Source organism: Myotis brandtii, unplaced genomic scaffold, assembly GCF_000412655.1.
Source record: "Myotis brandtii unplaced genomic scaffold, ASM41265v1 scaffold1, whole genome shotgun sequence".
Taxonomy (NCBI): Eukaryota; Metazoa; Chordata; class Mammalia; order Chiroptera; family Vespertilionidae; genus Myotis; species Myotis brandtii.
Genome location: NW_005353324.1, coordinates 690,258 through 704,483, shown reverse-complemented (window position 1 = coordinate 704,483; position 14,226 = coordinate 690,258). Strand labels below are relative to the sequence as shown.

Genomic DNA, 14,226 nt, shown 5'->3' with positions numbered 1-14,226 from the left:
CAACTGTCCCCCCTGCCAACCTGGTCGCCCCATGCAGCCTGCTGTTCAGTCATTTGGTCGTCCCTCACTAACCCCCCTGCCGCCCTTGTCACCCAACGCGGCCTGCTGTTTGGTCATCCAGATAAATTACTGTAGGTAAAATTGCTAAGATAAAGTTATAATTTTTCTAAAAGAATTTTAACATTGATTGTCTTTGTTATATCTTAACAAACAACAGAATCAAATGCTGTGCCCTTTCCCATCCTGCAACCTCTGATGGGTCACTCAACAATGACAGGCCGTAGAAACAAGACCTCCCATCAGGATGGTGTGCAACCTGCTTGCAACAGTTCTACTGCAGTTAACTATGGCTTTCAGATATTGCTGATCTCCCTGTGTCACAAAACCTTAAGCTTGATGATTTCCATTAACTCGCACCTGAGGCACTGGGAGACGGTATATTCCAAAACGGTATGCAAATGTCGTATCACTAGGATTCAAATGCTTTTGCAGCTGATAAATCCTTAATCTCTCTCTCCTACCCTCCCCAAAGCAGGTAACCTGAGGCCAATTAGGGATAATATAATGTGATTTCCTGTGATGCAGTTACCTTTCGAAGTTGAGAAACAACTATACTTAGAAAAGAGTTCAATACATGTGAACAGATATTAAAATAAAGTCTTTTTTAAAATTCCTTCATTACATAAAAAGTAATGAGATAGAAAAAAATGACATGACAAAGTCAACTATTAAGCAGTGAACTGCAACTGATGAAATGAAATTCCTAATATTCTTAATCATTTAAAAGTAAATTTAAGAACTACCTGTCATTTCAAATAACTTTTCTAAAATAGAGGCTATATCTGCTTGTATATATTTTGGTAGTCTACTTTGGGTTCTACAATCTTATAGATGCAAATATAAATGGGCTAGAGACCAACTGGAAATTTGCTCTGAAATATTAATTACTGATTTTTCCTTCTTGGCTCTGCTTCTTCTTATTATATTTATCTATCTAGTATCCCAGATGTCATATATGAACATTTTTTAAAAAATTGAAATAGATCTTTCTGTTTATGACATAATGTTTATGATTTGTGCTTGCTTTTAATATTTAATAATTCAATGTTATATATATAACATGTGCCTATCTATCTAGTATCCCAGATGTCATATATGAACATTTATTTAAAAAATTGAAATAGACTTTTCTGTTTATGACGTAATGTTTATGATTTGTGCTTGCTTTTAAAATTTAATAATTCAATGTTATATATATAACATGGGCCACTTCTGTTACACACAGACACACACACACACACACACACACACACACACACACGTGATTTTGGCATTTTATTTACTTCTTTATAGGGAAAATGTTAAAAAATGAATATTTATAATAAAATAGTTCATGTGAAGTGGGATGTTTCTTTCATTGTTAATAAAATACAATACAGATTCATGTGTAAGAGGTCCACAGGTTAGAGAATTATAATAAATGAAAATGGAAAGACACTAGTATGACCCTGTCTCATTTTCAGTCCCAGTATAATAAGAACCATTTAAACTCCATATGTGTGCTTTTTTTATTGTTGTTGTTTTGTTTCTATTTTAAAGAGCGTTATTACAGGATGTTAATGTTCAGGACACTTCAGAGCACCTAATACTACTTCTAATCAGATAACTGGTTTTTGGTAACTGGTTTAGAAGTGTTCCTTGAGAATTTTTTTCATATTGGTTTTCAGGCAAAAGTGCTACTTAGTGATTGTGTAAGAGGTGTTAACTTGATTAAACGGTTTATCCTTAAAAACCTGAAACACCAATCCAGGGATAGCTTCCAAGGTAGTTGTCCAGTGTCTCAGGTAGCTTTGGCAAGTTTGTCTTCTGACTTTTGGTCCTGTGTTTCTAAATGCAATGTGAAATTCCCTCATCCCAGCTGGGCTACTGACTGTTTTAACTTTTCAGATAAATCAAAGACCTGGTGGTGAGATTGTCTGCATTAGTAAGAAAGCTAGAGAAGCTCAGCATGTTCACCCAGTATTTATTCCACAAAAGCCCAAGCAATTTGCAAACCAAAGAGGACTCAAAATATGAGCCTTCTAAGTAAGGCATAATATTGTTGGCAGTGTACACCAAAGTCTTCTATTTTATTAAGTGGGATAATCTGGTACTCAGAAGGTCCTTCATTGGAAGGTTGTAGCCTTTTGGGTGTGTATTAAAGGCTCCAAGATTCATTTTCCCTGCAGATTCTGTTCTTGTTGGGTTCATGGCCACTGTTAGGAATGGCTCCTGGAACTGCTGATTGAGCATCTGAGTACTGACATGGATCCCAGAAAGCCAGCAGCCATAGTAAGAGGGGGGCCATGAAACCAGCCAATTGCATTTCCAAGGCGGCCAACCTGTTTGGTGGTTTCTATACACTTTGCCATGTACTCACATGCAGCTGCCTCAGCATTTACTCGGGTTATACCGCCCTCTACAGGCAAAGCAAAACTTCGCAAAGATCATCATTTTACCATCCATCTTTCCAAGCATCTGCCATCACTTCCAAGCTGCTTCCTGATCTGGCATGCATCACCATTTTCAGTAGAGCCAATGCTGAGATTTTGCTGATTCTTGTATTTGTAGATTTCATAGATGCCCTTGGCTTCCTGCATGTTGTTGGTCAATTCCCATGTTTCCTAAGCAATACCACTCTAGATGCAACCACTGCTAGTAACTGAAGAAGCTGTGGCCTCCGTGATCAAGATGCTACCTTACCTCACTAGGTGTTTGGGTGTGGGGGGTGTGGGCTTTGAACCTTCAGAATCACAGGTGCCAACTCATATTAGCCATCTATTATAATAAAAGCATAATATGCTAATTAGACCAGACAGCCGAACAACCTTCTGGATGTCATTCTGGATGTCCTCCCGGATGAAGCCACAGTGGCAGCAGGGGCCGAGGCAGAGGTGGTTAGAGGCAATCAGGCAGGCAACCAGATGCAGTTAGGGGTGATCAGGCAGGCAGGCATAGGAGTTAGGGGCAATCAGGCAGGCAGGCGAGTGGTTAGAGGCGATGAGGCAGGCAGGCAGGTGAGTGGTTAGGAGCCAGCAGTTCCAGATTGTGAGAGGGATGTCCGGCAGTCGGTCATCCCCCAAGGGGTTCCAGATTGCGAGAGGGTGCTGGCTGGGCTGAGGGACCCCCCAACCCCCGTGCATGAATTTCATGCACCAGGCCTCTAGTATATATATAATTGATTTCAGAGAAGTAGGGAGAGGGAGAGACAGAAACATCAATGATGAGAGAAAATCATTCATCATCTGCCTCCTGCACACCCCCTGCTGGGGATCCAGCCCACAACCCAGGCATGTGCCCTGACTGGGAATCCAACCATGACCTCCTGGTTCATAGGTCAAGGCTCAATCACTGAGTCACACCAGCCCAGCTTCACTCAGTTTTGATGATTACATTAGCTACTGTTCTAATTCTCAATAATAGGCTACTTGATTTTAAATGTCAGACAGTTTCAATTTCCTAGCCATTTTTACTTTGAGGATTTTAGTTCATATATTCATATGAGCTTTATAGGTATGTATTTCTTTATCATTTTAAATAACACACATTATCCTCTATTTATTGTTCTGTCATCGTGGGATGCTGTCCCTTAAGCCACACTATGGAAGAGAGGGAATAAATGTCATTATATTTTTTGACATTTTTTATATCATCCACACATCTATCATCACAGCTATGTATGTCTATTGACAAGGTTTGACATAAGACACACCCATTCTCGTCTAGACAAAACTATTTTACTTTATAGCAGTCTCTATCGAAGTATGCTATATTCAGGCATTTGGGGTGTTAGCTAAGCACATTCTAAATCTCTGCAACATGCACACAAACTTTAACTCAAAAACAACGATAAAACACTAACCCCAAACTAAAAACCACAAAAGAATCTAACTTAAAATTCAGAATCTCCTGGCATAGATCACCTAAATTGCAAATTAAACTAAAGTATACCCAAAAGAAAGGAACACAAAACCTAAACATTTCTATTCATTAACGCAGTCACAAAAAAGAATAATATGAGTTAGAAATGAGAGGGCAGAAATAAAACTGCTTAATGAAGATTCTTTGTTCATCATTTCCAATGCAGAAAAGGCAGAAACTGGAGCACATTTCAAATAATGCACTCTAAATGATATTAGAACATCAACATATCCTGAAAAAATCAAATGAACAGGTCTTGCAGGAAGGGCACAATGACAAATGGCTGAGTTCCTCTTCCTCCCTTTCCTATGGCTTAGGAAATGTGAAAACAGGAGAAATAAACTTCATGGACCTTTCAAGTTATGTAAAATAACCATTCAAATGCTAAAAATGCTGCAGAATGTCTGCACAGTGGCGTGCCAATACGACCATAATAAAACAGCACGCCCATTAAAGGCTGTCTTGTAATTAACTTCTCTCATGGGATGGGACACTCTGGAGACAACATTGTGTAGGAAATCCAAAGTCCACAGAGGCCCTCTGGCTAAGAAGGAGGCCTAGAAGTCCAGTGAGGCTGGGAGAGTTATTAATTGATAGGAAAGCTACCCCCCAGGGATGCTAGTTACTGCACTGGGAGGAATGCCTGCCATAGAATCCTTGGCAGTGCACGAGTTTTTATAATAATAAAACGATGAAAGCACATGGAATATCCTATGGGAGCAAAAGGCTTAAAAAAATCATAATATACCCATATCATGGAAACTTATGCCCATATTAAAATAATAGTGTAAGTCAAGAATGGACAATTGTTACTTATCAGTCAGTTTTGGCACACTTCCTGCTTTTATAAATAAAGTTTTATTGGAACACACTTACACATTTATCTAACTGGCTGCTTTTAGTTACAATGGCGACATTGGAGAGTTGTGGCCAGCAAAATCTAAAATACTTATCTTGTCCTTTACAGAAAAAAAATTTTCTTATTCCTGGAGGAGCAGAATTTTCACCCAAAATATGATTATTTTCAATAAATCACAAGACTCAGGAGGAACCTTTGACTCCCTGACTATCCACCTAAAATAATTTAGATAGAGGACCTGCCCAATAAGGGAGATAACATCACAGATAACCATAGTTTAAAATGAACTGAGTGTGATAGATAGAGAGGAACCTAGAAAGCCCCTTTGATTGGTGCTCTCTTTGTCTCACTGTTAAAGATGGTCCAGCAAACATTTATTTACCAAACATTTGCTTTTCCATTTCCCTGTGAATTACCTTACCTGTCATTTGAAGTCCCCAACCACAACCTCCCTTCTTCTTATCTCAAGATGTATAAGCTTCAACTGATTTGTTTGGTATTCTTTAGGGAAACATATGTACATACATAATTAAATTTGTTTATTTTCTCCTGTTAACCTGTGCCATGTCAATTTGATTATTCCAGGAGAAGCAGGAGAAAAAAAGGGGACGTTTTCCTCTCCTCCCCATTAACATAGAAACATTTTTGTTAGGTAATATTAAGTGAAAGGGGAAGTTAAAAAATTGTATACTGCCGAAACTGGTTTGGCTCAGAGGATAGAGCGTCGGCCTGCGAACTGAAAGGTCCCAGGTTTGATTCCGGTCAAGGGCATGTACCTGGGTTGCGGGCACATCCCCAGTAGGAGATGTGCAGGAGGCAGCTGATCGATGTTTCTAAGTCTCTATCTCTCTCCCTTCCTCTCTGTAAAAAATCAATAAAATATATTTTAAAAAAAATTGTATACTAAGCTTATAATTTTATGTACCTAAAATTTGTGCATGTGTTTTGTATGTATGTGTATACATTTGTGAATGTCTGGAAGGGTAAGCACTATAATATTAGAAATGGTTATCTCTAGGATTATTAATGGCTTCCATTTTGCCATTATTATCTACTTTTAAAAAATTACCCATAAAGAAAATATATTACTTATGTAACAACAAAAAAATACATTAAAATGCAAAAATAAGCGAAATCACCGAGGTAGGTCTTAATATTGGTTTTATAATCTTTGGTTCCAACAGCGGAATTTTCAGAAGAGGAAAATGAAGCAGGCTTGTGTTTCAGTAACGTGGAGCTTGCCAGCCTCAAGGACTATGTGGGCCTCATTCTAGTGCAGGGCAGGCTGCAAATTATTTCAAGGTTCTATGAGTTTGATAGCAGTTGTCTGGAAGGGGGACAACTGCTCATTTTCAGCTGTGGACTCACAAGCATGGAGAGACTGTTATTTTCATCTGCGCTCTTTCTATTGCACACAGAACATCTGTCACAAGACTGCTGTCGGATGTGGCAGCAAAGGCTTCTCTTCATCTATAAAAGCCCAGCATCTGCTACAGGAAGGGAGATCGGACAACTACAACCAATGTGTTGATACTTACCTGTACCAGACCACCATGATTAATTAATTTTTAATAACAATAAGCACTGCAGCAATGGATATAATAATGATGTTATTGTCACAATGAGCTAGTTATTAATATTAATAACAGGAAGAGAGCCAAGGGAAGGTCAGGCATTAGAAGCATGGTCATCTGGGCAGCTTCACCAGGAAACTGCAGCTTCATGCTCCCCAGGGAATTGCTAATCCATTCCCCACAGATCCCCGGGGGGAGGAATCAAATAGAGGGGGAGATGGATGCATGCACAGTGAAGTCAGAGTGAGGTAGGAGAGGAACTTGCCTGTCAGTGTAGCCTGGGGAACAATGATCATTGGCTAGGAGGGTGGGGCCCATGCAAGCCTGTGAAAAAATTGGGGAATACATAATCCCCTGACAAAAAGTTCCCACTCTCTTGTGCTCTGGCTCTTGTGAGTTCTCTTGCTCCATGACCTGTACTCACCCGTGACCTATCCTGCCATGTGGACACAAGCTAAGCTAGCCAGATGCTGGACTGGCCTGTGCTTTAATATGGAGTGGAGACTCTGGGCACTGGCTTAATTCTAGCCCTGCTGAAGACAAGATTGGACATTTCCATGGTGGGAGGGAAGGAAATGGGACCCTGAAAGCCCAGGGGTTTAATTCCACTCATCTTCCCAGGCGAGTCTCAGAAAATTCCTTTCCTTGCGACCTCTCAAGAATTTCACTTCCACTGGTAACAGGTGGAGATGCAGAAGGCACCCCACTGATAACAATGACCACATAATATATACCTACTAGAGGCCTGATGCACGAAAATCATGCAAGGGGCTCGGCCCTCGCAGCCCTGGCTCCGTCTGGAAGGTCATCGTGACAGTTGTTCCGCTGTCCTGCCGCCTGGTCTAATTAGCATATTACACTTTTATTATTATAGATATATGTGGTAGGTGTATATTATACCTATGTGTGTACACATATATTTAAATGATTTGTGTTTAGCCTATCATTTGAACTAAAACAAACTCTTATTCTTAAAGAAAGAATATGATAATATATTTGAAAGATTTAAACCTCTCTCATAATTCTTGCGTTTTCACTTTCAGTATGACCTTTCATTTTCAGTAGACTGCAAAGTTTGGCTTTCATTGTTAAGTAGAGCTTTGCAAATATTGCCACAAAATATCCCCAAGTTATTTGAGGGTACTGAGTACTCTTTGCAAAAAATCAATGGAATTCTAATGTAACTGTAAAACAGTGCCTCAGGTTCACTTTAAATGCCCGGGCCTTTAAAAAACAACAACAACACACAGTTTTCTTTATAACATTTTTGAATGGATTAAAACTCTCCTATGTCTGCTGGTTCAAAGGATATGGGTGAAATCTGGGACTCAGAAGGAATTAATTTGGGGCACCTAAGGGGTGGGTGTTGTTGATATGGAAGAAAACAGAGTATCAAGGGTCAGAGCATAATCTCTGGATCTCTGGAGTCAGAATACTTGGGATTTAACTCTGTTCACTGGCTGTAAGAAACTGTGCACGTTTCAAGTCCTCCGTTTCCTCAATGCTAAAGTGCAGGTGATTGCACTACTACGTCCTCCCTCATAAGGTTTTTCTGAAAATCACAAGGGTTAATACTTGAAAGTGGTTAGCACAGCAGATGGCATATATCAGACTGTAAGTACTATGTATTGGTTAAATAAATGGTAGCAAGTGTGATGTTTATTGAACGGTCATGATGGGCCACCAAAGTAAAGTCACTAGGAAGAGTGAGCATGAATAAAGAAGCACTTAGGAAGGGAAGACGAGTTTGGTTGTCAGCTGAGGTATAGGCCAGACATGACTTAAAAAAAATTCAGATAGGACAAGACATTTGTGAATTCCAGCTAGCCTTGTTAGAAAATGAGTAGAGGCTAAATATTGAACTGAAAATCCTGAGTTGTCAGGAGAAATGCAAGTAAATTTTGATTTACTCTTACCCTGACCATTCTAAATGTATATAGGGCAATCTATGTGGAGGGCATTGGACTCTGATAGTTTTCTGTTTATTATTCCACAAATGACTAGAAGGCACAGTCCATTATGCCTTTTAATAATCCATTAATATTAAAGTGTTAGTCAGTGCCCATAACCTTCACTCATACCCCAAATCCCTACCTTGGACACCCAAGCTATTGAAACATGTGATGCTTCTTTTAAAACTTGTTTGATTTCAATCTATTTTAGTACCTGAATGTCACTGTTATTAATCTGAATTTCTCCCATTTATTACTCAATAGTGTTTTCTATTCTATAAAACTATATAATCCCTTAGTGCTAATTAGATGTCACTTAAATCTTTCTAATGATGCAAAACTGACCTGCTTATTCATGTTGTATTTCGACCCCTTCTGGACTGTGATTGCTTCAATCAGTGAAAAATGCTTTTGTTGAATCCCATTCAGTTACATCAATAAGTTATTAACATAATTATGTAAATGCAGTGCTACATTGCTGACATTACTAGTAATTTTAGATAAATACACATAGCTTCAATTATCTACTTTGAATCTCAACTTAAAAATTTTATGTTTAGAGCACAAAATATTTCTCAACTTATATAGCTTTTGTTAGATAATATATAAAAATTCTCATTTATTTCACTATAGTTTATAACACTTATACTTCCATCATTTCAGCTTTGCATAATTACCTACATGTTATTAAACACACACACACACACACACACACACACACACACACACTTCTATTTTGTGACTTAAACCTTAAGTCCTTTCTAAAATTTCATCTAAGTAAATGAAAATTCATCATCTAATAATCTTGACCTACTCTGAAGAAAAGAAAAATGTAAACAAATACCAACTCAAATAACTCTAAAACCAAAATAGATATTTGATATGGCTCTTTTAGATCATGTAATGTTAAGGAGAATATTGAGATATTGACTGAGTACATAAATAAGTATTTTAGTGCCTGGCTGGCGTGGCTCAGTGGTTAAGTGTCGACCTATGAACCAGGAGGTCATGGTTTGGTTCCAGGTCAGGGCATATGCCCCCTTTGCAGGCTCTATTCCCAGTAGGGGGTGTGCAGGAGGCAGCCAATCAATGACTCTCATCATTGATGTTTCTAGCTCTCTCTCCCTCTCCTTACCTCTCTGAAATCAATAAAAATATATTTTAAAAAAATAAAATAAATAAGTGTTTTAGTACTAAAAACTCTTCTTTGATCACTGTGATGAAAACAAAAGGGAAAGTTATTTTAAAAAATGGTGTATGCCTACAACTACAGTAAATACATTTTGGAGTAAATAAATTTGTAGGAAAAAAAAAGGCACCATACTTTTAGGTTGTTTTTTTTTTATTCCATCATTTAGGAAAATCTAACCTATATCATATAGGTAGATTGTCAAACTGTTTAAAGCAAAACCTACCTTCAATGAGAAAACAGCCTCCTGGGAACTATTGCTATGATATTCCTATCTACCTTTTCCCCTCATCCTGACATACTTGAGCATCATTCCTAATGCTCACTTGTCCCATATTAGCTTTCATTTTCTTTATAGGCCTAGCACATATTATCTGCTGTTTGACTATTGTTATTCTGATCACCTGCACGATATTCTTTTTTTAAAGTTTATTTTTGATATTGATTTCAGAGAAGAAGGGAGAGGGAGAGAGAGATAGAAACATCAATGATAAAAGAGAATCATGGATTGGCTGCCTACTGCATTCCCCTAATGGGGACTGAGCCCACAACCGCAACCTGGGCATGTGCCCCTGACTGGAATTGAACCAGGGACCCTTCAGTGCACAGGCCGATGCTCTATCTACTGAGCCAAACCAGCTAGGGCTCTGTGTGGCGTTCTCGCCCCTATCTCTTCTCTACTTTGGTTTATCCCACATACTGTTGACCAAGTATTAATCCAGAAATAAACTTTAGTGATTCTCCAAAGGCTACTCAATAACATCGAAATTCCTTTGGAAACCATACTCTACTGAAAATCAAAGTATGTCAATACATTATTACATGCCACTTTCAACAAATATCCATTATTTACTGCAAAAGTCTAAGGTGAAATGAAAAAGAGGAGAGAGAGGAGAGAGAGAGAGAGAGAGAGAGAGAGAAGAAGAAGAAGAAGAAGAAGAAGAAGGAGGAGGAGGAGGAGGAGGAGGAGGAGGAGGAGGAGGAGGAGGAGGAGGAGGAGGAGGAGGAGGAGGAGGAGGAGGAGGAGGAGGAGGAGGAGGAGGAGGAGGAGGAGGAGGAGGAGGAGGAGGAGGAGGAGGAGGAGGAGGAGGAGGAGGAGGAGGAGGAGGAGGAGGAGGAGGAGGAGGAGGAGGAGGAGGAGGAGGAGGAGGAGGAGGAGGAGGAGGAGGAGGAGGAGGAGGAGGAGGAGGAGGAGGAGGAGGAGGAGGAGGAGGAGGAGGAGGAGGAGGAGGAGGAGGAGGAGGAGGAGGAGGAGGAGGAGGAGGAGGAGGAGGAGGAGGAGGAGGAGGAGGAGGAGGAGGAGGAGGAGGAGGAGGAGGAGGAGGAGGAGGAGGAGGAGGAGGAGGAGGAGGAGGAGGAGGAGGAGGAGGAGGAGGAGGAGGAGGAGGAGGAGGAGGAGGAGGAGGAGGAGGAGGAGGAGGAGGAGGAGGAGGAGGAGGAGGAGGAGGAGGAGGAGGAGGAGGAGGAGGAGGAGGAGGAGGAGGAGGAGGAGGAGGAGGAGGAGGAGGAGGAGGAGGAGGAGGAGGAGGAGGAGGAGGAGGAGGAGGAGGAGGAGGAGGAGGAGGAGGAGGAGGAGGAGGAGGAGGAGGAGGAGGAGGAGGAGGAGGAGGAGGAGGAGGAGGAGAAGAAGAAGAAGAAGAAGAAAACCTTGCAGTGGGAAATGCTAGCCTCAATTTTGAACCAAAGTCCATTTTCTATCTCTAATGTAACTTATATTATGTGGCTAAAGAGGTACTTTTTGAATCATTGTCTACATTTCAGATGACTGTATAACACAAATTTACATGCACATATGTTTTAAATCAAGATTTTTTATAATATTTAAAGCATCTAGGTTTTATCTATTTATTTGGTTTTCTTGATATTCAAATATTGGAAAAGAGTAATAGAGGGTCTTTATACTATAGTGCTTCTCATAATCTAGGTACATTTTGTTGGTTTGTTTTCCATTTTGGTGCACTTTAATGTTCAGTGAGCAAAGGTGCATTAATCATAACTTTTAAAAATAAATATTTATTACATAATATTAAAAATATAACCCTTGCTCAAATATTAACAAAAATAAAATTGATTGTCTCTAGTCAATGTAAACATTGTTCAAATATTTTATAACCCCTTATACATACATACATACATACATATATATGCATATATATATTTTCTAAGAATAGCATCCTAATGTACTTATTTTTGAAACAGTTTTTTCACTTAACATCATATGCTCTACACTTGGCAGGCTTACTAATTAAAAGTTATTCTGCAAGATAATTTGCTGTGTGATCCTAGGGGTGAAACTTAATACCACAGTGATTAAATTTGTTATCAGAAATGTAGAAAGAAAAATAATACCTTCTGTTTGGGCTCTTGAAAGAATTATATGCAAAGTACCTAGAAAATATAGAATGTACTATAAAATAATAATAAAAATATGCTACTATTTTATGCAAAGATAAATATGTTTTTCTGGAATAGTAAATAGCATGTACACATTTTTATTATTAGGTTGAAAACTATCTACAGGAACTAGTAGGGATCCATATTAATGATAAAACACTGATAAGGTGTCAAATAGAAATTTAGAATGATATGGTAGAGTGCTATTAGTTACAAAGAACATGTTTAAAGCACACTGTTAATTACAAAAGTTCAAACTAAACATTTATGGACTTGCACCAGGGGAAAACAAACTCATTTGCATAACATATAAATAACTAGTCTAATTAAACGTCTTCCTCCACTCAGTTGTTTCTCATCTTTCTATAACAAATACAGAATATTTGCCATAAGTATGATTAACAGAGTGTTAATATCTTTGACTATCAAATGTTATTGTGAGTGACTAAGAAGGCCTTAAAGTTCTCAGCTTTACTAAACTTTTGATAGGTTTCTTTCTGACTTTAGACTCCTAACTTCCCTTTTCTTAGAGCAAATTAATCCAAAGGGCAATGTAATTTTAAATCCTTTCTCTACTTGAAGCCCCTTTCCAGTGTTACAAGCCAGAAGTGCCATTTACAAGGATCTGAGAACTATGTCCTTGAAATATAATCGGCAAGCAAGAGAGTGCGCCTCTCTGATACTTTCTGCGGGATGGTAAAAGCCTAGCTTTGGTGAGAGTTTTACTTCAAATTGTAAATGAAATTAATTTTGTCTTCTCATCTTCTTGTAAGATTTCTCTTTTTTAAACAGAGACACAGTGGTTCTGGATTCGAATGGCTTAGTCTATAATTTGGGACCAATTACATGGTTAAACTTTAATTTTCTATTTGTAAAATGAAATGTATAGTCCCTCCTAAACAGGGTGGTTGTCAGGATCAAAGGAGATAAGTATGTAAAGTGTTTTAAAGAATGATACATAGCAAAAGCTCAGTAAAAGTTAGAAATAGCATAGCCTAAGGCAGGGGTGGGCAACCCCTGGCACGCGTGCCAAACATGGCACGCCAGTAACTTTTGCTGGCACGCGAAACCCTCTCTTATAATCTTCCATTTACAATTTTTTCTTCCCCCCCACCCCTGCCCCCTTGTGATAATGAACCACCTATCTTTTCCCAGCGTGGGTGGTGTCAGACGGCCTAGTACAGGGGTGGGCAACCCCTGGCACGTAGTAACTTTCGCTGGCACGCAAAACCCTCTCTTAAAATCTTCCATTTACAATTTTTTTTTTTACTATCGACTTTTTTATTTTTCAGATAAATTCAGTGTAGGTGCATCTTAGATAAATAAATAATTTTACATAACAAGTTATCTTAAAGACCATAGACATGGATTGACGAGAGAGGGGAAGAGCAATTTCTATGCCTCTGCCTTAACTCTCCCTGCCTTCCTAGATCCGACCAGTGTTTTGGTTTCATCCACATACGCTTGTGAATCTTTGTTCTCAGTGATGAATTTGTTAAGTCTCGCAATAGGAGTAGCCTGGCGGATGAAAGTAGTAGCTCGTGCATATCTCTGAAGGTCACGAAATATAAACCTGATGTAAAATCTCTGTCATCAGTGATGCAGCAGCAAAAGTCCCACTGATAATATCAAACGGAGTCATAAAGTTTTCTGTCGGACTATCAGTGTACATGTATACATTAAAAAATAAATGTATTTTTCATCATCATATACTGTGTTTTTGTCGCTCGAATGAATTTTATTATTTCTTCAAGGTTCTTCACATACGTACACCTTAAGAGATATCAAGTAGGTGTAACATGTTCTCAAAAAATTAGGGTTGGCACGCAGAAAAATTTTGAGTCAGAGATTTTGCTGGTTTTGGCATGCACTCACAAAAAGGTTGCCCACCCCTGGCCTAAGGACTTGAATAAGCAATTACAACTTTAATCTGTAAATCAGCAGGTGCTCCATGTCAGTTGTAAATTGTTTTAAAAAATGCAAGTTGAAACAGTGAAATTTTAGTTTTCAGCAATCCAAGTTGCGTAGATTTTTTTCAAATGTTTCATCACAGTTGGAAACTGTTTGGCAAAGCAAATATTCTCATATACCAGGGGTGGAAATAGAAATTGTGACTATCTTTATAGAGGACAATTGACAATAAGTATCAAAAAACTTTCAACATTGGTAAATATTAATCAACACTGATGTTAACAAAACATTAGAAGCAACTGAAGAAGATAAATAATATTGTATAACTATTCTTTCTTATATTTATTTTATTTGTATTTAATTATATATATCTATACATATATACAT

General features: G+C 38.7%; 1 protein-coding gene and 1 pseudogene across 5 annotated transcripts in view; both read right to left on the bottom strand.

Moving 5' to 3' along the window:
* LRRTM4 (leucine rich repeat transmembrane neuronal 4) overlaps positions 1 to 14,226 on the bottom strand; it is a 698,742-nt gene that overhangs the window by 465,273 nt on the left and 219,243 nt on the right. The window lies entirely within an intron of this gene.
* LOC102246362 lies at positions 1,737 to 2,617 on the bottom strand (annotated as a pseudogene).